Below are 24,122 nucleotides of genomic sequence, written 5' to 3' on the forward strand. Positions count from 1 at the left end.
GGACCTTTTAAGGTACTACCTTAGGGTCATGTGTGCCCTTGAGTCATCACTCAAGTACCATCTGAGGGCAATTTTTGTAGAGGTAGGTTCCCTGTGTCAACTACAGCTGGCAAAAGCAATAAGTTCCTTAAAATTCAGGCATGAAAGCCTGCTCATGCAAGATATCCCACTATCAGTTTGGGAAAAAGCTGTGAATACGCAAACACTTCAAACATCCTTTGAACAAGACTTGGGGAGCAGTGGTAGAAGTGGGCGGCATTGGCATGGCACGGTGTGCCCCTACTTCTTTAATTCAATAGATTCCATTCCCCTACTTTTTTAAATTTTCAACGTGTACAAGGACGGCAGAAATAGTCAAGGCCTACAGATAAGGCTCAGCGTTCAGGGTTTTGATGGGCAGAGAAGGAAAGGACTCTGTCTTTTTCTTCTTGCCCAGAGAAGACAAGGACAGTCTCCACTTCTGCTCAGCAGCTGGCAGCCGCCTCCCCCCCTCGCTTTCTTCGTCTTATTACCTCGCTTTCCCTCTAGCTCCCCCTCACTTACTGAAAACCGTGACTTCAAGATATGTTTCTCAACTTCTCTTTCCTCCTTTCGTATATTTGTTCCGCCGGAAAATGGATCCAAAAAAGAAAGACACTTTTGCTGGAAACGTCGTCTTTTTCTGACATTTTTCTATATAAAGTGCAGCTTCAGGAATAAAAGGTTCAAAAGATGAAAAATAAATAAATAGCTAAACAAAGCAAGATAGAGTGGTCTCAAAGTGGCCAGATTGATTTTATTCACACCCAAACACATCAGCGTCACTGTACAGAGTTTGTCAGTGAGTAGCTACTTTAGCTTGCTTGTATTTCTATGAAAAGCATTGTTTTCCCCAGGTGGGGAAGTACACCAATCCTAGAGGTACTGCAATGTGTGATTGATGGGTGGATTGGAAAACAAAATGTGTACCGTGGCTCTGTGTTCAGGAATGGGGTCTTTTTAAACCATATCGCTGACGTAAGGGTATAAGCTATGGATATTGGAACAAGTCCCTTCCGGGCCCTGTAGTCAAGTCCTTAACTTTTCAGGCAAAAGCACTCACTGATTTCTGAATAGTGAGTGTAAAAGCGTTAAGGTAACCATGTTGTTCCTGCTTACATTTCACATGCTTTACTTAATCTTGCATTCCCTATGAGTGTTTACTTTTTTCAGGATGTTGTTACATTTTTTTAGGTAGCATATTGCTCTTGTCTACTGCGTCATTTGAACTGAGTGGCACGTAGGTGATTATAGCGAGGCACAATTGGGTTGGAGCTGCAGGCAGCACAAGTTTCTCTAAGTGGGGCAGTATTGTGTTCAGTGGGGGAGAGGATGTGGCACTAGGACCAGAGCTAACAAATTTGGAATTGGGGAACCAGGTTCAGCCTTCATGACCAATCCCCCAGACCACTCTCCTGACGGAGCACATTCCTATGCTAGAACTTAGAAGGCTCCAAAAGACCTTAGAAGCCTGGTGTCTTAGCACCAGCCGGTGGACGCAAGCGGGGGCAAGTTTGGGTTAACCTTGAAGGTCTGTCCACAACAATCCATACTGAAGTTTACCTCCAGTCTTGCGGGCAGACGTATGAAGAAGCACACCCTAGAGCAACAGTGACTCTGTCAATGAGGTCACAGGACCCTTCAGAAGGGTCGGCTTTAGGGCCGTGCGACCCGTGTGACTGCACCGGGCGCTGACTTTGGGTGGGGTCATCGTGTTTGAAAGTATATTATGGTTTTTAAAGCACTTGCTGCCTCCTTCCTGGCCTCCAGTAATAGTTAGCAACAATAAAAAATGTATAACTCAGTTGATTAATGTTCTTCCTAGAGAGAGATCAGAATTTTCTCTAGTGGAAGTTTTGACTTGTGGAAAGGTAGCGTAGAGGGTTAATGTGCCTGCAGTAAAGAACATGTAAAATGCAGATCACAAAGTGGACGTAATGTAAATAGGTTAGTGGGTACTGCTTTTGTCAGAGATCTGTTGTTACTTGCAGTGTATAAGTTAAAATCCTAACAAAGAAGAGTGAGCTATAAACTGTCATCTAAGAGCTGCATGCAAACTGCAAGGAATAAATTAGAGCTTTATGGTTTTCCCCCAGTCTTTAATTATACTAATATTACAAAAAGTGTTAATTTGGCTAGAAATCAATTCTGATTATTATAAAGACCCCCCAGTCATGGTATTACGTCTTAAATTCTGAGTTTGTGTTTCTCCAGACCAATCACGATTAAACTATACTGCCTACTAGTATGGTTGTCATGTGACTCCTACACCTTGCAGTCCTTTGTCTTAGGTGACATTTCCTATACAGTGATTTACACACATACATTTTTCTCTATAGTGTGTGTGATGTAAAGTGCTCTGACTCCCTACACTGGTATGAGTGGTGCTGTAAATCAAATTAAATGCATCTGAGATTGTGGTTATTAAAACTTGAGGAACGCTGTTAAAGGGTGTTAGTGAGGGAATCTGTGGTAGAGGTGGTCATTGGGGGACACCAACAAACATTGTTGCACAGGGCGCCACCAGCGCTAAAGCCGGCCCTGCCCTTGAGGCCAGTCCGCCTCACCCATTCGCACCTCCATTGGCCTCGTTTCAGCAGTATTAGCTACAACTCATCAAGGATCGGCAAAGCAGGATTTGCAGGCGCACCAGAGTAAGTTTGCAAACTTCACAGTCTCTGCTTCATGCACAAGAATTTTTAACATCTGCTGCCTGCTTTGGGGCCACTGGAATTATGCAGCCAAGAAGGATAAAATGATGCTGCAGTGTTGACTAAATCATGCATCAAAAAAAGGCTGCAGCTAATGCAGAATATATTCTGATACTTTATTATTTTGACATTTTTACACATGCTAATAGTCTCTGGAAAGATTTTGCCTTATTAGTACCAGTGTAACATACAAATGCAGCAGTGAGAATGGTGACCAGTCAACCTTTGTAAAGGGCCGTCCACCCTGCAGCAACAAAAGTCACATTTGTTAGTAACTTTTGATCTGTTTGAGCTACAAACAATTTATTAGAATTGTTAAATTATGCAGCAGATGATGGATTATGTGGCAAATAAGGCAGAACCATAATTATATAGAAAACATATGTAAACTAGGCTATTTTGCCATTAATATTTGAACTGCTCTTGTGGAAATAGAGAGAAGTGCCGATGACAGAAACTCCATGGCATGGAGACAAATGGCTTGTGCTTCCGCTTTTAAGTATATTTGGGACATTCTGTGACTGGAAACGTATCCCACTTTGTGAATGTATTGTAATGTCAATAACTCATATTAAACCTTAAAGAAAACGTGTATCCATTGGTTGAATTTCATTACAAGAATGGAGGCTACATTATGCAAAGTCTTTTAATGCAGTCTCCAAGCAGCCGCATGTGTCATAATACAAAGGTTTCATAAAGAACATTGAAACAAGGTAAAAGATATGACATGACAACAATCTGCCTCTTTTAAATGCGGCTCCAAGCAGATAAGTACCTCTCTCTCTCTTATTGAAATTTCGTTATTTTTACTGTTTATGGTTATTGGTGGCCTAATCCCCACCTTCACCTCACTCCCCCTCTCCCCAACGATCTGTAATTTATTGAGATCTTCCTTATGTATTTTCTATGTTTGCCACATTAAGTGTCTTCCCTTTCAGCTTTGGTAATTTTATGGATAAAATGATGTTTTTCAGTCCTACCGCTATCCTGCCGCAGTTCTCATTGCATTGGCGAGTGCATACCTCGTTTGCCCACTCGCGTTGCCGGTAGACAGATGTGTACTTCACTTTCCCGTTCGCGGCAGTTTCCCAATAGACGCGAGCGAGGTGGGAGCCTTCCTCTCGCTCCCCGCTCGTACCGGCCGGTTTATGGCCATTGTCTGCATCCCCGACATCGGGTCTACCGCGAGGTGCGTACCGCGGTAGACCCCTTTCACAGATCGGATAATCTTGAATTTAGACGCGTACTAGGACGTGTCAGAATTAGAGGAATAGTCCTTAGGAGCAAGCACGCTTCGTGCATAGCTTCCCAAGGGTCTTTCCTCACCTTCCTCGCGATCGTCAGTTGACGATCAGCTGTTTTTCTTCGTGCCTCTGTGTGTGTTGAAGTTTATAGCAAAACCTGGCCATTAGTTCATTTAGTTATATTTTATTAATCCAAAAAAAAAAAAGGGAAAAAGAGAGAATCAAGGGGAAAATCACCTGCTATTGATTCTATATATATCATTATATTAAAATTAAAAAAAAATGTTTTAAAAGAAGGAGAGGTGGAACAGTTGTCTGACCCTGATTCAGAGCAGGCTAGCACCACTCTTCCTAATTTTGATAAGGAGAGTTTTAGACTACTACTCCAAAGGGAAATGAGGTCATGTATGTTAGAGACCCTTGGTCAGGTCATACCCCACAAAAGACCTCTCCCTTCCCAAGTGGACGAATTTAATGAGCTCCCTGCCTATGATGATCTACATTTAAGGGGTAAGAGAAGTAAAACATTTAATAATATTGAATTTACTACCCCTGTGAGCACTGGTGGTCCTAGCACCTCTTCAGATATGGGAGGTCAATAACTCATATTAAACCTTAAAAAAAAGTGTATCCATTGGTTGAATTAAATAACATAATATGCTGTAACTGTTCAGTGAAATGCCAAACATATACTACACATTGGGATGTTTTGCACATTCTGGCCACACCTCTGACTCCGCCCACTGATCCAATCCTCTGGTTATTCCTGCCCTGATTCTCCGCCCACAGTTACCCTACTTTTTTCCCCCACTTCGACTACTGTTGGGGAGTCTTCGACATAACCCATTGACAGAGGCACTGGATAAAACATACAGCCCAGTAAAGGCACAGTCGTATTTTAAATTACTGCTCTCTGCCCAGGCCCACACAAAAATCTGACTTCAACTTGCTTTGGTTAACTATGAGGAAGCACACCCCTGCAGGCTTTTAAAATACCACAAACAATCCTGGCTGCACTTACTGTGCTGATGCTCCAAACTGGCCGAGGAACGGCATTGCATGCTCCTGCCCCTGTTTCGGCTGAAAGGTATTAAGTGCTGCAGAGAGGCATTCCACTTGTGCTTCAGCGAAAACTGCCCTCAATTCCTGGCTAGACTAGGGAAATTTACTAGCACTGTCCGAAGCTTACTCACTTAAGCAGCTACCATGAACGCCCCTACTGCACAGGACCCTTCACCAGCTGATAAAATGTAATCGTCCCACGCTGATCTGAAGGCCGTTTGGAGTATTCCAGACAGGAGGCAAATCATCAAACACGCAGCAGGCACTTCGCCCTTACAGAGTCATGGAGGCACGTTGTGTGCATCCGCAGAAGTTGCATCAAGAAGCCCGCAGCGGACACAGGAAATCCCGCGCTCTACCAGCACAACATCTCGACAGTGGCATCAGAGGCCCGCAACCGCCAACTGCAGGGGCCGAAACAGCAGGAGGTCCTAGGAGTCTCCTGTAGTGACGGAGCAACCCGGCCCGCACTATACAATGTTTTGAGGAAACACGCACCTGGAGGGCGAGCTCGCCCAAAGGCATAAATAAAGGGGCGCATGACCGCTCAAGGTCTTGGCCCATACCATAACACTGTGTACACGTTGTATGTATTACCCTCTCTGCCCCTAGGCCTTACCTAACTTTAGACGGAGTTTCCAGGCGCCCCCAAACTCCTCCCTCCCTTCCACCCACGCCTCTGCTGTCCCAGGTCGAGTCTCCTGCCCAGCTGGTCGCAGTGAGTTGCGGCGCGCATCGGCTGCTGCATGCGCCCGAAGTGGTGTCCTCAAGACCGATGAGACCGCAAACACGAGACAGCAGTGGGTGCCCACCCTGTATGAGCTGCGGCGAAGAGGAGCTCGGGCAGAGGCGCCCGCACAGGAAGGTGAGCGCGGAGAGCGAACGCACGGCCCGAGTCACTGTCACGTGACTCATCAAGTCATGCCCTGCTTGAGTGCATCTGCCCACATCACCGCCAGGCTGCAGGGAGCGTGTGTGGCACGGAGCTGCGTCCTCCACCCCTCCCAAGGTCTCACTCACACATGCGTCTGCCCCCAGAGTCTGCGTGTCAAGAAGGAGGCATACGGCTGTATCAGGCTACAGAGCAGGAGCCCTGGAACAAGCCTTGGCAAAGGGAAGTGCACCACAGAGCCTGCATCTGAGTCGCGTCATTCAGGCACTGTCACGACGGCCCAGCAGCAAGGGTGTGAGGTTCCACGCTGCGCCACAGCACCAAGGGCAGTTTTGGAGACCATCAGGCATTGGAACAACCAGTTTCACGTCATCCTAAGCACAGGATCTGCGCCCACAGGTACCTCACCATAAGGGATGAGCGCTCCAAATCAGAACGGCCCTATCGCCCCGGCACCTCAGCTACAGCCCCTCCAACAAGCCCCACAATAGGTGGGCCATGCCACAGCGGCCCCCTTTCAGTGTACTGGCTGATCCTGCAATGGCTGCGTCACAATGGAAATCGTGGATTGGTCACCTGGATCACTACTTTGTGGGGATGAGGGAGACTGATGGGAAGGTGAAAAGGTCGCTTCTCATGTGTTATGGAGGCGGTGAGCTATACGATCTGTTTGAAACCCTACCGAATACTGCGGGCGACAAAAATTATGACGCAGCGGTGGCAGCCTTGAACAGGCATTTTGACCACCAATGTAACCCGGATTTCGGGATACTCAAGCTGCGCCAAGCGAGGCAAGGGGAGACGGAATCAATTGACGTCTTCTACGCACGTCTACGGAAGCTGGCGAGCTCATGCACGGTCCCGGACCAGCGGGAAAAAATCAGGGCACAAATCATACAGGGCTGCAAATCGAACACGCTGCGCCGCCTGATAGTCAGGCTGCTGGGCATATCGCTGGACGAGATTCTGGTGCTCGCAAGATGACATGAGCTGTTGAATGCTCGGGCTGACGAAATGGAAGCGGTCCTTAATCGACATCCAAACCCCTCGGGACCACCTCGGCCACTGGCGATAAAGGAAGAAAGAGTAGACGTCATTCAGAGACGCCCAGCAGCGCCTCGAGGGAACAGGAGGCCATTGCGCAGTGGGTCGTGCAGGCAACTGCGGCCTTGAACACCAGCCGGCTGGCCTGTGTTTTGCAAGGGGAAAGACCTGCTCCCGGTGTGGGAAGCTAAACCACTTCGCTAAAGTGTGTCGGAGTGGGAGAACAAGAACCAATGCCTCGGGACAGCGAGGAATGTCGACAGCAATCAGACAGCTGTCGCTGGAAGACCCACTGGAGCAGATGGACACCGCCCTGCTGGGGTACGTTTTGGGCAAAGAGGATGATGACGTCTTCGTGGTATCGTTAGTGAGCCGGGACGGCTCACTCCGTCGACCCCCGCCCATGTGCTCCATCACAGTGCAGGATCCACAGTCAAGGCGCTCATAGACACCGGAGCCTCTGTAAATATCATGGACAGTGACCAGTATGAACGACTATCCCCACGACAACTACTGTCACCCTCAAAAGCAAAAATCTATATGTATGGACTCACTGGGCTGCTTCCCCTGCGCTGAGTCATCAAGGTTGAAGTGGCCAGCGAAGGGCACCGCATCCACACGCGGTTCCACGTCACCAAAAGAAAGAGGGGCACGCTCCTTAGCTGCCACATGGCGGAGGACCTGGAGTTCGTTTTCTTTGCCCACCAGCTACACGACTTACATGCCCACGACATCCTCATGGAGTTCCCTATGCTATTCAAAGGGCTTGGCTGCCTCAAGGGAAAACTGTTGAAACTGCACATCGACCCCACAGTCAAACCAACTGCGCTCCGGCAACAGACAGTGCTATTTCACCTACGCCCTCAGGTAGAGGAAGAACCGCGGAAGCTAGAAGAGCTGGAGGGGATTGAGAAGGTTTTGGACCCCCACCCCGTGGGTGTCACCCCTGGTTGTCGCTCCCAAGCCAAAACAACCCGGAGCCATTCGACTGTGTGTGGACATGCAACTTCCTAATCTGGCAGTGAAGCAAGGATCAAGCTGCTGTGCAAGCACGGAGAGTAACCTCCAACGAGAAGGCGAGCCGTGCGCGGAAGGCGTGGGTGACGGATATTCGAGTGGGTGACCATGTCATAGTGAAAGGCCGGAATCCTGGATGGATATATTGCACTCCGTACGAGCCGGAGATGTGAGAAGTCACGGAGGTTTGGGGAACCATGGTTTCCGCCCTGTGTGGACATCGCACTTTTGCAAGAAACATCTCCTGGTGCAAGAAAGTGAACACCGAACCAAGTGGAGAAAACGGAGGTGACAATGGAAGTGGGGGAGAAGGAGAAGAAGTAATGTCACCACCCAACTCCCCAGGAGGAAACAGCGATTGCTCGCCAAGGGGTCCAGAGGAAAGCATACCCGCAGGTGAAGAACCACCAAGAGTCAGTCCGAGCCACTCGTCATCTGGCAATAACCTGGCTGGGGCAGGGGATACAAACAACTCCTGGAGCCAGAGGTATGGTCTCCGGCCCAACCCTGTCCCCAGTCAGACACTCTGAGACTTTGTATGCTGCATGCCCGAAGGTGGACCTGTAGATGTTCGGCATCAGTGTATCTAAAGAAAAGGAGGGATGTAGTGACGGAGCTACCCAGCCAGAAATATACAATGTTTCGAGGACACACGCACCCGGAGGGCGGGCTCGTCCGAAGGCATACATAAGGGGGCGCATGACCACTCGAGGTCTTGGCCCGTACCATAACACTGTGTACACGTTGTATTTTTTACCCTCTCTGCCCCTAGGCCTTACCTAACTTTAGACTGAGTTTACAGGCGCCCCCAAACTCCATATCTCCTAATAAGCACCTAGTACTTTAAAACTTGAAACCCTAAAACCTTCCGAACATTGCGTTTTAAAGCTCATTATTAACGCAACCAATTAGTATTTTAGCTATGTTTTAACACTAGCAGAACCAATTGATCAGCACCTATTCCTAATTTTTTTTTATTATTACGTGTTTAGCTCCTATTTTTATATCACGGTTTATACATGTAATGATTTTAATTAATCTAACATGAATAAATAAACTTAAGTGGAATGTTTGTCGTAGAGATTGTGTGGATATCATACGGAATGAATGGAGTACGAAAGCTGGAGGCTATGCCAGGAGACAGTTGGGTGGGATATTCTTCCTATCACTATCCACTCTTATTCTTCTAGCAAGACAGTGGAAAGGGGGACAGCCAAACATATATACCACTTACCAGCCAGTCAGTCAGTCAGTCAAAGAACTTTATTTCGGTAAACATACCATAAAAAGGCCATACACAGAATACACATCGAAATAACAATTAGGACTAATAATACTAAATTTAAATATGTTAAAAATCTCATATAAACAGTTCCTTCAAATATTAAAAACATCAGTTAAAACACCAGAATATCAATATATAAAATTATTATAAAAGAAGTGTGACACCCCCAGAAGGTGACCATTAGAGCGGAGTATGAGCTTCCAACTTTAGTATTGCACATCTCGTATACCACATAGACTGAAGAAATCTGGCTGTGGCGAACACTATCAGGGGGGTGGTTTCATATTTAAGAATCTTAAAAACCTCTCTGTAGGTCCCGAAAGCCCCTAGCCCTACATAGCTGCAAAATCCATTTCTCCCTTGCCCTGGCGTACCACTTACCTGTATCCTTGACAAGGACAGCCAGTTTGGGCTGTTACTCTGTAATGGTAAAGCGATGATAACTGTATGTATAAAATGTAATAAAATACTTTGAAATTGTAGTGTCCTGCAGGACACGTTCTAGTGTTTTTCCATTTCCTGTAAGCCAGCCACTCCCTCGAGGGCTGGGCACACTACACCCCCTCACCCATCCATCACGGGTGTGACGAGTCACGTGACCCCGCTAATAAAAGGGCCCGGGTGCACGTGCTCGTGGCCAGTTTACATACATACTATCCTGCGTCTATCATTGCAGCGTCATGTGGGCCTCAGGCCCAACACCACATTGGCGACGAGGCGGGTAGCTAACCCCGCATGCCTGCCGCTCGGCGCTTCATCATTCCTCGTGGGGGAGGAATTAGGCCTGGTATACAGCACCCCACTTCTCGTCGTTCGTGGGGGAAGAAAAGGGACGTGCCTGAGAAGCGGCACCCCACAGCGTTTCCCACAGCCCCAGCGACTGTAAGGGTGATCTGATGCATCGCCGCCCTCCACAGTCACAGAGCGGCCACCACATCTAGCCGTGCCCCCACCCGACGTCTGAAGCAGACTAAGGAGGCCGGAGGTCCAGGGCAAGCACCTCACCACATCGCCACGTTCCTCGCCAGTGCAGCCAGCAGGAAACATCGGGCGTGAAACTGCCGCCCCTTGCCCCAGCACAGCTACCGGGGACTGCTGTGCCTCTGGCACCGGGGAAAAGAGGGGAGGCGACGCTGTCCCGGTGAGAGCCTGCCGCACCTCACCCCCGCCGCGTGAGAGGGAGAAGGGAGCGCAGATCCCGGTGAGAGCTGCACTCCCAGAAGCCGGCGAGGAGCACGTCCGATGGCCTGCAGGGCGTGTGAAGAGCCCTGGGCCTGCGAGGACGTGGCGTCCGGGTGTCCACCCCGGTAAGGCCTGTCGCCCTGCCTGCCAGGAAAAGAGCCCCGGAGAAGAAGTGCGGACCGGACAGTGCCCACCTGCGCCGGCCGCAACGGTGCCCAGAAAGAAGCGACCGACCGGAGCCCACCCGCGTCGGCCGCCACTGAGGTCCCTCGCCACGGAGTGCGGCCCGGCCAGAGCCCACCTGAGCCGGCCGCGATGTGACCCCCAGCGGAGAGGAACACCGGCCGGGCGGAGCCCACCCGCCACGGCCGCAACAAGAGAATAGGCCCGTAGGTCGAAGGTGAGCCCGCGAGCTCTAGACTGCCTGGGGGGCCGCATGAGCATGAAGCGACCCCCCCAAATGACTGTAGTAAGCGGAGCCCACCCGCAGTCAATTCGTGCGCCCACACACCTGCGAGAGCCCACCTCGCCGCACCCGGTCGGAGCCGTAATGACACCCCCCCCCCCGCCGCGCAGCGTGTGACGAGGCTGCTGTGGGGTAAAGGACACCAAATACTGCCCGCAGCTAACACACACACACGATCCCAGGCAGTGGCTGAAGTGGTATGAGACTGCCGTACGAGGCCGACTGCACCAAGAGACAGTGTGCAACCACTGCCGAGGGTAACGCAGATCCTTCCCCGCCCGGACAGCGTGTGAAGAGCTGCGGGCATCCCGAGGACATGGCAAAACTCTCCACATGTGTGCCCCATGCACAATACTACAGCCCCCCAACTAAGTGGCAGACTAGACTCACCTCAGACGGTAAATCTCGCAGAGGGGCACGTCCATGATCCGTGTGTGTTGGACCCCCAGGAGCGACCAAGGACTGTCACGAGTAGCAGCCACTGCAGTCCGAGGATCAGGAGAGGCCCCAGAGGCCTCCGCGAGGCATGGAGCACGGAGGAACCCAGCAGGGCTCCAGCAGAAACTTCAGCCACAACTGGAAGAAAGCAACACTGACACCCAGTGGCCGGTTGGCCACACTGCAGGCCAAGCACACAGCAAGCCGAGGGATAGACAAGCATTGGACAAACCAAGTGCCACAGCCACATCGCCTCCACACCAGAGATCTGGGTACGACAGCACAGCACAGGACTAGATTTTTGAAAGGGAAAACCAGCTGCAACTATCCAAACAAGGAAGGACACGCAGCCCCACCAAACAAGAGTGCCTGGGCCACCATAAAAGCCCACCGAGCCACATAGCACCTGCCCATTACACAGCATATCCGACATAGCCCAGGAGATGGGCATTTGGTTTACACAAACGAGCCTAAGGAAATGTATCCGCCACCCTATTAATCAAGGTACCTGCAGGATCATCGACCCCGCCTCAGGCAACAAGCAGTGAAAATAGCAGAGTGACCCGCCTGGTACCGGGACTATCGCTACTAAACAAAGCTGGTGGCAGAAAATATCCTGAAACCCCGAAGGCCCCCCCCCCCCCTGCGCCCACAACACTAGCACAAGACTGTCACAGCGCGGATACGAAGTGCCTCAGGAACTATCAGGCACGGCTCTATCGCGCCACCGCAAGCGTCTCCACGCCCAAGCAGTCAGACATGACTTGTGTGGACCACCCAGGAACAAAGGAGCCTACAAGGCTCAGCACGACAAGATCCTCACGGAAAAGCAGTCTCAGCACTCCCACGCCTCGGGACCCTATCAGAAATAGAAGAGGCACTGGCTGCCAGAAGCCCAGAGCACCACGCAAGACAGCCACCACCAGTGAAGAGGTCGTCGTCACCCACCCTACTGGTGGACAACTACAAGCTACAACGCAAGCACCTCATGGCCAGAAGAGAACGTCCACAAACGAGACCAGACGCTCAAAGGACATTACAATGCCAGAAGCACGCAGGAGGTCGCACCTGTGAACCTGACGGCACAGTCAGCACCCAGGAAACCTCTCCACACAGAAACACTGCTGAACGCAGGTCGGAGAGCACACACATCTCCACCGTCACAGCGAAACCCTACGGCGGGCCGAAGACCACCAACAGTGTCCTCCCTCGCACTGCCTCCAGATGGAGTCTGCAGGGACCCACCACAGGCAAGAGAGGAGTCGCACACCCCACGTGGCAGGCCGCCACAGCACCATGTGCTCCAACAAACAGCGACACAAGACCGGACGTCACGTCGCCCAGCAAGCAGGAAACACGTCACCAAGTGACTAATCCATACAAACACGCCAGAGCAAAGGCAGAAGCCGGTGCCACAACAGCACTGCCTCGAGGTCCACACGCAACACCCTCTGAGAAAAGAAGAAGAGTGACAGCACAGACCGGATGAGCACAGGTGGGCTGAACAAAGCCAACAAAGGGAGGAAACCGAGGACTCACAGCCAGCCAAGGAGCACACCCTGACACGCCAGACAGCCTCCAAGGCGGACCGACGTCCCAGGATGCAGCGCCACGGATAGACCAAACATAAGCCGCAGCAAGCGCAGTCCACGTCTCATCCCAACGTTTTCCCAGGCGACCGTCCATCCCCGAGCGTCGGCAGTCTGAGTCAACCAGCATCCATGCTCCTGTCCTCAGGTACAAAGGGTGAAGATCATCACAGAGTGTCCGTCCTCCCACCGCCTCAAGAGGGAGTCGGCAGTGGCCCCAAGCCAGGCAAAGGAGGATTCCCACACTCTACGTGTCAAGCCGCCACAGACACTCCATCTCAGCAAGGCGGAGGCACTTGGCTGCCAAGTCCATCTGGACATCCAACACTCCCAGCAAGTTACCACCACCTGTCATCCCAAGTCACCACATGGCTGGCAACTGCCATCACGTCAGCCGTCATCACCTGCGTCAAACATCTCCACTCCCAGAAGATCGGCGGACAGGAGTCCTGCACCGTCACCACACCAGCAGACAAAAGAAACCAGAGGCCCCCCCTGTGAACCTGGAATACACTGGAACCGAAGCAGCAAAGGCAAGTCTATTCCACGACTCATGCACCCGTGGGAGTTTGGGAGGTCGACTAAGCAATGGCTCCTCCGCGGCCCTGCAGCTGCCACCAGCTGGCACACAAGCAGCCCTCAGCGCAGCCCTACTACAGTCCCGCAGCAACCCCGGCAACGGGCCTCCCCAGGCGGGAGAGCGAGCAGAGACTCTGCCCCACCGACAGGTTTCCGGTCACAACCCAGCCGTTCAACAAAGACAGTCGGCTCTGCCACACCTCTGTGAACTCTCCGTTAGGACTCCATCCATTTTTGTGACGCAGCCCACTACAATAAACTGTTAGAACCCACCACGGACCATCACGGATGTCAGCAAAGTGGAAATCAGGCAAGGCAGCAAGACATATCACCGTCAACGAACTGTCAGCATGCAGAGGACGTCTCCCAGCCAGCGGTCGTGTCCTGAGGCCCTCAGGTTAAACTACGGGTGCCCGCCGAGAAGGTTCTGCTGCAAGCCAAGTCACCAATCCAGGTCTGCTGGCGTCCTGCCACCTGACTCTAGAGACTGATGGACCCTGTGGTAACTAGTTAACTTTGTTTTATTCCCACAGGTTTGGACTAGCAATTTATTTGTTCCTCAATAAAGTTGGGGAGGAATGTAGTGTCCTGCAGGACACGTTCTAGCGTTTTTCCATTTCCTGTAAGCCAGCCACTCCCTCGAGGGCTGGGCACACTACACCCCCTCACCCATCCATCACGGGTGTGACGAGTCACGTGACCCCGCTAATAAAAGGGCCCGGGTGCACGTGCTCGTGGCCAGTTTACATACATACTATCCTGCGTCTATTATTGCAGCGTCATGTGGGCCTCAGGCCCAACACCACAGAAATCAGGAAAAAAAGAACCTAACTTGCTGTTAACTTGAAGCGGGTTGTACGAGTGATTCTTAGTTTACCACACATCCGTTCCTCTTACATTGCAGAGCAGCCCCAACACAGATGCAAGCCAAACAATAATATAATAGCAAGCCAAACAATAATAAAATAACAAGTCTCACCGCACTTGCAGACTAGACTGAAAAACTTACAACGGGCACATTAAGTTTCTCAAAAAACTGCTGCACCCTCACGAACAAGCGGAACTTCTTCATTACTGCATTGCTTCAGGGCCCTGTCGTGCGCCGTTTCAAAAAACACCAAAGTGGTTTTGCATTTACTTTGCTTCTGCAAGAACTGACAAGCCCAACAGGAGTTTCGTTACAGAAAATTAAATGGCTCAATCTAAGCACCTCTCTGCAACGTTTACTTGGGGCTGGGGAGGAAGCGCGCGCACGGCGCCGCCGGCGTTTGAAAAAACACTGTTCCGCGCCGCCGCGCAAGGTCGTTCAATTCAGCTGTGCTGACTCGGAACAGGGCACGCGCGGGCGGCGCGAGAAAGCGTGGGGGCAGGACCGGAAACAGCTGTTGGTCCAGTGTCCGAGAAAGCGTAGTATTTACATCCCATTTCTGATTGCTGGCTGGCATGAGCCGGCAGTCCACGGGCGCACTTGATGCCATGGAGGTAGAAGCGGAGGGGGTGGGAAATAACGCCGGTGAAAGTCGCTCTCCGACCGCCGAGAAGGAGGAGGATGGCCATTGGCGCGCGGAGTCCAACTTCACCTTTACAGTCGAGCGCTTCAGCCAGCAGCGGTTATCTGTGCGTAGCCAGCCTTTCTATGTCCGCACTCTGCCTTGGAGGATCCTTGTAATGCCACGTGTTGTCCCTGAGGGGCCTAACCCCATCACAGTCGGTTTCTTCTTACAGTGTAATGGCGACTCAGACTCGCAGGACTGGTCCTGCCAGGCGCATGCAGTATTGAGAGTGCGACACCACACCCACGAGTCCCAATCCTATTCCCGCTATATCAGTCACCGCTTCCACCATCTCCAAAATGATTGGGGATTTCATGGCTTCATGCCACGCCACCAGCTGACGCATCCCGCCAACGGCTTCATCCAAGATGATAAGGTGTCTTTCCAGGTGTGGATGCAGGCCGATGTCCCGCATGGTGTTGCTTGGGACTCCAAGAAGCATACTGGTTATGTCGGATTAAAGAACCAAGGGGCTACCTGCTATATGAACAGCCTGCTGCAAACCCTATTCTTCACTAACCAGCTGCGCCAGGCTGTATACATGATGCCCACTGAGGATGATGACCCAGCCAAGAGTGTCCCCTTGGCACTACAGGAAGTGTTCTATGATCTCCAGCACAGTGACAAACCAGTGGCTACCAGGAAGCTCACCAAATCCTTTGGATGGGAGACGCTAGACAGTTTCATGCAGCACGATGTTCAGGAACTTTGTAGGGTGCTGCTGGACAACATGGAGAATAAAATGAAGGGCACGTGTGTAGAAGGGACTATACCCAAGCTCTTCCGCGGAAAGATGACCTCCTACATACAGTGCAAGCATGTGGCATGCCGTTCTGAGCGTATTGAGGATTACTATGATGTCCAAGTCAGCATCAAGGGAAAGAAGGACATTTTGGAGTCCTTTGCAGACTATGTGGCTGTGGAACAGCTGGATGGGGAGAATCAGTATGATGCTGGTGAGCATGGCTTGCAAGAGGCAGAGAAAGGTGTGAAGTTTCTTACGTTGCCCCCTGTCTTACATTTGCAGCTAATGAGATTTATGTATGACTCACAAGCTGATCGAGATATCAAAATTAATGATCGCTTCGAATTTCCAGAGCACCTCAACCTTGATCAATTTTTGTATAAAGTCGATGTTGATGATCCTACCAACTACATCCTGCATGCAGTGCTAGTTCATATTGGTGATAACCATCATGGGCACTATGTTGTTTATCTGAATCCCAAGGGGGACGGTAAATGGTGCAAGTTTGACGATGATGTAGTGTCCAGGTGTACAAAAGAAGAGGCCATAGAACATAACTATGGAAGCTATGATGATGGTATGTCCTTACGTCTTTTTACTAATGCTTACATGTTGGTTTACATTAGGGAATCTAAGCTGAAAGAAGTGTTGCGTGAAGTCACAGATGATGATATTCCTCTGCAGCTTGTAGAGAGACTACAAGAAGCCAAAAGGAAAGATGCACACAAAAAGAAAGTGCGGCAAGAAGCTCACCTCTATATGGAAGTGCAGATTGTGACGGAGGAACATTTTTGTTCTCACCAAGGAAATGATTTGTATGATGAGGAAACCGTAAAGTACACAGTCTTTAAGGTCTTAAAAAACTCTACACTAGAAGACTTTGTTCATATTCTTTCAGAGACCATTGGGTACCCACGTGATCAGCTACGACTCTGGCCTATGCAGGATAAAAGAAATGGTACTAGAAGGCCAGGTATGTTAGATTATGAAGCTGAGTGTAGCAGGCAAATGATTGATCTTAGCAATGGTGAAAATATTTGGACTGCGTTTTTGGAATGTTTAGATCCAGAAATGTCAGTCAATGGAGCAACATTGCCAAAGTTTGATAATGACCATGATGTCATGTTGTTTCTGAAAATGTATGACCCGCAAGCTCACACGCTAAATTACTGTGGGTATGTCTGCTTGCCAATATCTAGTAAAATAAGTGACTTACTACCAGTTATGTGTGAAAGAGCTGGCTTTTTGAATGGGACAAACCTTATACTTTTTGAGGAGATAAAGCCTGGCGAAACAGAATTAATTAAAGACTATGATGTGCCACTTGATAAAGCACTTGATGAACTCATGGATGGTGATATTATAGTTTTTCAGAAAGGTGACGTAGAAAGTAACAACGATCTGCCCTTAGCTAAGCATTACTTCAGAGACCTTTACCACCGTGTAGACGTAATCTTCTGTGATAAAACTATTCCTAATGATCCTGGATTTTCGGTTGCATTATCTGACCAAATGAATTATTCAGAGGTTGTCATAACAATTGCTCAAAGGCTCAACACTGATCCAATGCTGCTCCAGTTTTTCAAATCTCAGGGGGATGGGCCTGGCAGTCCACTAAGACATGATTATGCTGGTACTTTGGGGGACATCTTCCATTTTTTAAAACCGAGACAATGTAAGAAACTTTGCTACCAGCAACTCAGAATGAAAATTACTGACCTTGAAAATAGGATAAGTTTTAAATTTATATGGCTTGACAGTGCATTTAGGGAAGAGGAAATGACACTGTACCCAGACAAACATGGAAGTGTTCGTGACGTATTGGATGAATGTAAAAATACGGTACAACTCAGTGAAAAGGGTTCTGGGAAATTAAGACTTGTAGGAATTGTAAACAGCAAAATAATTGGTATCCATCAGGAGTGCGAGCTTTTAGAAAATGTATTGCCTGTAGTAAGTCACACACTTCGAATAGAAGAAATTCCAGGTGACCAGGTTGACATAAGTGAAGACGAGATGCTAATTACAGTGACACATTTTGACAAAGAAGTGTATGTAACATTTGGAAATCCATTTTTTCTAAGGATACAGCAGGGGGAGCATTTTCGAGAAGTGGTGAAACGGATTCAGGCAATTCTAGATGTACCAGAGAAAGAGTTTGAGAAGTTTAAGTATGCGATTGTAAGTATGGGCCAGCGGGAGTATATAAATGAGCAGGAATATGAAGTGAGCTTGAAAGATTTTGAGCCTCAGCCTGGTTTTGCACCACACTTAAGAACTTGGTTAGGGCTTGACCATGCCAACAAAGCTGTGAAGAGAAATCCTTTTACGTACCTTCAGAAAGCAGTTAAAATTCACAACTGATGTCAAAGTTAATATAACATGAGTTAGACTAAGGGTGTGCATATGTAGTTTTTAAACAGCAGCACGTCACTGTTGCTCATGAACTGTAAAATCTGACTTACATTCGGAAGCAGGTTGGTCTTCGTCCATCCTGGTGGGACTTGTTCTTTAATAATCGTTGCACCTCATTAATGTTATATTTACCAAACATTTCTTTACTCCAAATACCTTTTTTATAGAAGCAAAGCTCAGATTAATAAATGCCCCCTGATTCATTGTATAGGCTGTGGCCAGTTAGTAGGGACTTTCAGATCACAAATGCTTAAATGGAAAGCCATATCAGTTAGGGTTTAGGTGCACTACTTCTATACACCCAGCATCGGCAAGCAGATACTTACTGATGAAAGGCTAAAAAACGATTTGTCACCTGCTACTAAATGTGCCTTAAATATCAAACAGCACACACATATTTAATGAACCTGGAGTGTATGTATGATTATAAACGTTTGATTTTGGAGACGAGAATGAGAATAAAAAACTCAAGATATAAAGCATTTAGCACTAAGAGCCTGCTTGCCTGCACTTCTAATTAGCCAGCGCCTGGCGATAATTATTTGCCAATTGAGTTTATAAATCATTTACAATGATTGCTGCAGTTTTATTTGTTATGGTTTGATAACAAGAGTGTTCAACAACATTTCCCTGTACAGCTTAGATTTTTCTGCTGATTATTTACTTTGAATGTATGTTCTTCAAATGCATTTTGTGCAATAATTCTAACGTGATAGAATCTACCTACAGACATTTTTGTGTATGTAAGAACAATTTTAATGGTCAAAAGGATGATTTGCAAGTGCAAAATGTCATTCCCAAGTCACGAAATCGAGAGTGGTGAGATTTTGCACTTGCAAATGGGATTTTATTTGCACAGACCGTCTGGCTTTGTGGAGGAATTTGGCGTCCCAGCCTGGGCCCAGCTTGCCCATAGCCAAGGAAAGTCCTACCTGTGTGTTCCACCTGCTATGCAATCCCATAGCATTATTGTAAATTCAGTATATGCAAAAGGCAAGATCCATGCATATACCAGAAGAGAAAGTGGATGTTTATTTCTGATTTTTTTCTTCTTTTTTTATTTTATTTTTTTACTTCTCAGAATGGGGTTGTTTTAGTTAACCAAAGGTTATGTAATAGTGGTAAATATAAATATGATAAACAGTTTTAAAATGTTGGTGACTGGCTTTCTGAGTTGATACATGCTTTCCATATTATGTAGTACATGTAAAAATGACTTCTCCTTGACAGTGTAGGTTCGGTTCATCCTGAGCTTTTTCATACAGCTTTCATACATATTGGAATTTTGCTAAGCACAACAATACCCTTGCATTTCCACTGGGCCATTTTACAATGACTCTGTTACTACAAAGATTTATAAGGAATGGAAAAATGATAGTTACACAGGGCATCAGGAGTTATGTTAGATATTTTTTGTCATTGTTTTCAAATATAACTGGGTATTATACAGTACGATGAGAAGATAAGCAGATGTGTGTTTATTTGGTGGTGAAAGAGATATAACAGACTCCTCTGGAAGTCAGATGTGTCATTGGAATATCAAGTGGGGTCCGGAGGATAACAGTTGGCTTGGTGTATAAAATTTGGTCACTAGGTTATATGGGACGAGCATCTGCATGAGAAAGAGCGCCCTGAATCCACCCCATACATTGTTAGCGTGTTTATTCCATCTTCCAACTTGAAAATTAATTTACTCCTGCCCAAAAAGAACTCTTTTTGCCGCCTTCGAAGTGTGAAATTACATGCAAGTGCTTGGTGAATACATCTTAATTTGCAGGACTGTGGGCGGTCATCACAATTTGATTGCTGACCCTCCCCTGCAGCAAGATTTGCCCACATGCAAATTCTGACATACTGGCAGAATTTCTGTGATCAAATTCCATTTGTGATGGCAAAAATCTCACCATTCCTTATTGTGTGAGTTAAGAAAGGCGTGTTTGCCCACATACATTTTTTGCACAAAGAAATTAGATTTGAATGATAAAAAATATTTATTAAATCCGTCCATCGTTCTTTGCATCAGTGTAGTAAGCACCTGTGAGGCAGCTGGTTGAGAAATATTCTGACCTAAACTTTCCTAAAATGTAGATCTTTGTCGTATTTCATAATTGTGGCTTAAGTTTTCACTTCGAAAAACATTCAGGCTACCCTCATATGTTTGTATAAAGCTGTCTCGAGATTATAGGCCCAGGTAATGACCGCTCTTTATGACACATTTAAATGAATTTCTCTTTAAGGTTAAATCAGAGTTAATGTTTAGGTTGTACATTAACTAGTTATCAAATTACTTATGGTTGCCGTAGTACAGCCTAACTAACTTGAGAAAAGAACTCCTACAACAATGTTTACTGTCTCAAAATTTCATGTTACTGTCACTTTAAAAAAAAAATCCCCAAAGGGCCCCTATTAACAATGCCTTTTTATTATAATTGCAGTGATTTGACTATAATTTCTCCATTTGAATGCGTTTACTTTTAAGTTCTACACTTGAAAACAGGAAGGCAGGAAATTTATGTGCATATCAGCCAAGAGTAGTAGGCTATTTTTACCATGTATTATTGAGGGGAATTGTGAACCACTCTTGCGTAATGTCCCTTTCTCACACCAATCGATGTTAATAATAAAATATGACATTATGTGTGTGTGTGTGTGTGAGGAGGAGGGGGAAGGTTTGCTTTACTGAACATCCCATGCTTTAGTTTAATGCATTACTTGCAAGTGAAATGGGGATGGATTGATTATAGAGATACAGTAACCTCTTTGGTATCCAGAATTCCTGGATTTTTTTTTTACCGCAGTTTACTATAACGCAAATGCAACCTGAAGGCATCGGAGCGCTTTATATGAGCACCAGTTACATTACAAAAGGAAACTTTCATTCACTTTTTTTTTTTTGGGCAAGGAGATATTAAGTGCTTTTCCCAGAGTCACAGGATGTTTAGTAGACACAGAGACTCGAACATGGTCCTACAGTTCCTAAGTCGGCAGCTGTTATCGTTATGCCACATCCTTTTCCCTGCTAGGTAACTGAAGGTAAGAAAGATATGTGTGAATAACCCCCCTGCCACAGTGGTCTGGTCTTCGGCTTGTGAAACAAATCATGTCAATTGACGGCTCAGCTCAGTGAGTGTTTTTCTGTTAGTGCCCCCAGGGTGCCTTCTTGCATTTCATATAACAGAATTCAAAACCTTCAAAAATATCCAGAACACTCTAATTCATCATTCCTTTGTATGGGAGGCAAGTAGTGGGCTCCTGTTCGATCTGGGGTCTCTAGTTGGCAATGGTATTCACCTTTGTCGAAATAGGGAGCCTTACTTCTAAGTCAGGATAAGGGGATTACACTCCTTAATAACCCCTGCTCACCCCCTTGGTAGCTGGCACTAGCAGACGGGCTTATCTCAGAGGCAGTGTTTTAAGCATTCGTGAATATACACAGTAATACAGTGAAAACACTTCAGATGGACACAACACAGGTTTTATAAAAATAAGTATTCTTTATATAGACTTAAAACAAGACCACAAACAACAAAAATCCACAATACTACACTTAAGATTGCTTAAAGATGATAAAATGTTGCTTAGTTCAAGTTAATCATCAATGCAACAAAGTTCTCAACAAAGTACCTGGATGCGTAAAGCAAAGTAAACAAAAGGCTCGCAAAAGGGGAGATGCGTCGGTTCCGTGATCCGGGGGAAATGATGCGTCCTGCCTTAATGCTTGCGTAGAGTAGGGGATGATCGTGATCCCTACCGGTGCGGAGGTGATGCTTAGATTCTTGGCCTGAGGGCCCGTTGCGGTGCGGAAGATGGCACCTTGATGCGATGCGATGATCCGTTTGTGATGCAAGAAGAGGCGCCCTTGATGCGGCAATGCGATGACGATGCGTAGACGCACTGGCAGCCTTGCGACGACTCTGTACTTTGGAGCCACGACAGGCCCTGCGACATGACTCTGGTGATGTGATGGTGACTCTCTTGATGGCGTCACGCTTCTCCAGTGATGCAACAGCAGGCAGCTTCGATGAACACACACTTCCAGGGAGGCGTAGGCTCGCTTCTCCGGCGATGCGATGATTTCAGCTGCGGCGGCGACGCACTGCCTCTCGATGCATCGCGCTTCCAGCTCCCAGCGACACGCAAATGTCTGGAGTTGAGAATTCCCAGCAAGGAAATTCAGAGTGGAGCTGGAGATGAAGTCTTTTGTCCCTGAGATTTCATAGGAGGCAAGCACAGTTCAAGCCCTTGGAGAATATTCTGTAAATGATGAAAGTCCTTAAAAAGTTCCTTCTCCTTTCCTTGGCAATGAAGCAACCACTGCAGGCCAACCCAGCAAACAGCACACTGGAAGAGGGGCAGTAAAACCCCTGCAGCTTCCTTGGTTCTTCTCCTTGGCAAAAGGTTTCTTGTTCCAGAAATGATCTAATTTCTTGGGATCATGGTCCCAATATTTATACCCCAAAATCCTTTGTTCTCTGAAGGCAGAGAGGCCTCTGCCTATTCCAAACCAATTCCTGAGCACTTTGTTTACATGACTCTCTTCTTCTTTTCACCTTGCAGGGCAGAGACATCAGCCGCCCCACAGGAGGTGGAGCCAGCACAGGGGAGGGAAGGCACAGCCCAGGAGCACTTTGTTGACAAGATTCCTTCTCTCCTTTCACAGTGCAGGTCAGAGACATCAGACAAGCCACTGGAGGTGGAGCCAGCATTGTAGAGGGAAGGCCCAGCCCTATTCAGGTCCCAGGTGCAACTCCTCCCTCCCATCTAGATGCAGATCTCTCTATTCACCACCGGGTTGCCCCAGCCTGTCTCCTGGAATCCCCCAGCCCTGTCACTCACAAACCCAGACAAGGAATACACAACCTAGCAGAGGCAGGCCTGGACAGTTAGGCAAGAAAATACCTACTTTCTAAAAGTGGTACTTTCAAACACAGAATATTAAAACCAACGTTACTAAAATATGTATTTTATCACTCTGAGTTCAAGCATACTGAATTCGAATTTCTACCATGTGCCCTGAGTCAGTTAGGATTATACGAATGTAATAATCTAACTGCCCATTCTAGCCTATGGAGAACAGATAGCCTTCAATAGTGAAAAACGAAAATGGCTGTAATTCACTATTAGGACATGCTACACACAGCAGAGCATGTCCTACCTTATACTCACAGTGCACCCTTCCCAAGGCCCTACCATAGGGGTGTCTAATATGAAGCAAAGCGAAGGTTTAGGGACTGGCAGGTGGGTGCACTTGGCCAAGTCGACATGGCAGTGCTAGACTGCCCATAGGCCTTGCAATAGCAGGCCTGAGACACACTTTTATAAGCTGCTTCTGTGGGTGGCACAACCAGTGCTGCAAGCCCACCAGTAGCATTTGATTTACAAGCCCTGGGCACACATGGTGCACTGTACTAGGGGCTGATAGGTAAATCAAATAACCCAATCATGGAGTCACTAATCAATACATCAATTTAACATAGGGAGCACTTGCACTGATTTGCAGTGGCACAGTGTCCAAAGCATAAAACCAGCAAAAACATATCAAAACAGAGGAGGCAATCTGTCAAAAATGGAAGGGAGACTCACTCCAATGATGCCAGGTCTAACAGCTCCTATGTGGCGCCCATGCAAGTTTGGTTACTGGAGGAACATGCCTAAACCTTTATCCTTTTGGAATATAATAGGGTATTTTCGAACCTCTGTTTGCCATGTTTTGATGATCAACTCTCCCATTGAGCCAGATTCTGTGGATGTTCTAGTGTATCACACAATAGATCAGCTGTCCTTGAAGGCTGTTGTTCTTATTATATTACTTACAGTGGCCTCCCTTGTGGTTGTTCTCCCAGCATCCTCTGGCCAAAAAATTGTCACCTCTCTTTCCAGTT

The 24,122-nt window shown here is 47.8% G+C and overlaps 1 pseudogene; it reads left to right on the plus strand.

Annotated features, from left to right (window-relative positions):
• The first annotated feature begins 14,852 nt into the window (after window positions 1–14,852).
• LOC144773189 (ubiquitin carboxyl-terminal hydrolase 7 pseudogene) lies at window positions 14,853–19,396 on the plus strand (annotated as a pseudogene).
• Window positions 19,397–24,122: the final 4,726 nt, after the last annotated feature.

The sequence above is a fragment of the Lissotriton helveticus genome, chromosome 8 (genome assembly GCF_964261635.1).
Source record: "Lissotriton helveticus chromosome 8, aLisHel1.1, whole genome shotgun sequence".
In the NCBI taxonomy this organism is placed as follows: Eukaryota; Metazoa; Chordata; class Amphibia; order Caudata; family Salamandridae; genus Lissotriton; species Lissotriton helveticus.